This window comes from Pundamilia nyererei, unplaced genomic scaffold (genome assembly GCF_000239375.1).
Source record: "Pundamilia nyererei isolate P.nyererei 1_Seehausen unplaced genomic scaffold, PunNye1.0 scaffold00038, whole genome shotgun sequence".
Taxonomy (NCBI): Eukaryota; Metazoa; Chordata; class Actinopteri; order Cichliformes; family Cichlidae; genus Pundamilia; species Pundamilia nyererei.
The window spans coordinates 4205179-4206766 of record NW_005187439.1 but is presented as its reverse complement, the minus strand read 5'-3'; positions in this window follow the sequence as shown (position 1 = coordinate 4206766).

The window sequence follows — 1588 nt, the reverse complement described above, 5'->3', positions numbered from 1 at the left end:
GCTAGCTAGTACACAGTACGAGTTATTGTAACTGACTGTAAAAAGTTAGCACAACGAAAATAAACTACACCTAAACTTGGTTTATATCTGACCCAGATAGACTGCAGGTCATAACTTCTTACCTGAAGCTCATTTCACCTGACAGTCGGACCGGCTGCCGCCTTGGGTCTCTCCACCTCCGCCTCCCCTTTCCCCCATCCACCTGCTGGCCTCCACCACTTGCTAATTTTACTGAATCTGTGAAAGCTCCACCATAGCCACTACCAAACAATTGAGTTATTTTTACACATCTGCCAGCATCTGTCCAATTCCCACCTTTCACTCTTTACACGGTTACGAAAAAAAGACAACAACAACAACAAAACATTGGCCCATTTAAAACGAAAAATTACCATCGGTTGCCCGGTGGGCCGATGGCCAGTCCAGCTATGGTCACATGTCACAAATCAGATTCTGGTCAAAGTCATGTTTAAGGTACTACTGCCTTGAAGTTGTCAATCACATCCACTTTTTTATGAAACAGAACACCATAGAGCTTTTATAAATGCATTAAATGAATCCATGACAAGACAACAAATACTTTATTTATTCCTGAAGTTGGGAAATTACTGTGTTAAAGCAGCCAATTTCACGTACAGGGTCTGGTGTGAGGTCTAGCAGGTGTCTAGTCACAAAATACATTTAACAAGTATTTTGATCATTCACTTAAAGAAGCAGCAGCGCTCTTAAGACTTTTCTGTGACTGATGAAGTCAGACAGAGTTTGTGTGAGAAACCAGAGTTAGGCTGTTGTTGTTAGGCTGCACAATAAATGCACAAAGTCACATATAAACGTGTTAAGCCAATGATGATATTTTAATATTCTTCATATAAATGAATGTATAAAACAGTGCATTAGCTTATGATTCATAAAAACACATTCAAAACCACAATTATTTCATTCTGGAGAGATCACTAAATGGCAGCAATAAATACTTGATTAAATAGGCTGATGTACTGGGTACCTTGTGTAGTGGGGTGTAAGTAAACTGTGTTCATTTGAATTAGCATTAGGAGATATATACGGTAGTTTTTACACAAGCCTAAACTGCTGATGATGCAGCCCATCAGCTTTCATTGGCATTGCATGATTTACAGAATGACTGAATGACTCATGGCTGTGCCTTAATGTTTAAAAGACTGTATCAATGTTTTTTAGTAAACCTAAAACTACCGTGGCTGCAGTAAAAGTTTGCTTGGGTGCACAAAAACGAATTAATGTTGAGGATTTAAGTATTTGGGAGTACTGCTAGACTCAAAATTACCCTTTAAAAAAACACGTTTAAAAAGTAGTGAGAACTGTAAATGTTAATATACAGAACTTCAGACATATCCGCACATCATTAACGGACAAAGCAGTGATTACAATCCTGCACTCTGTGATAGTGGCTCATATTGAATACTGTTGTCATGGTCTACGGTGGGTGGCTGGAGTTTCCATTAGGCTCCTGAACTGACCTGGGATCCGCCCCTGGGCAGGGCCAACTCCAGCTCCTGCACACCTGGAGCCTATTGCAGGCAATCAAGCCAGAGGGATTTAAACCACACAT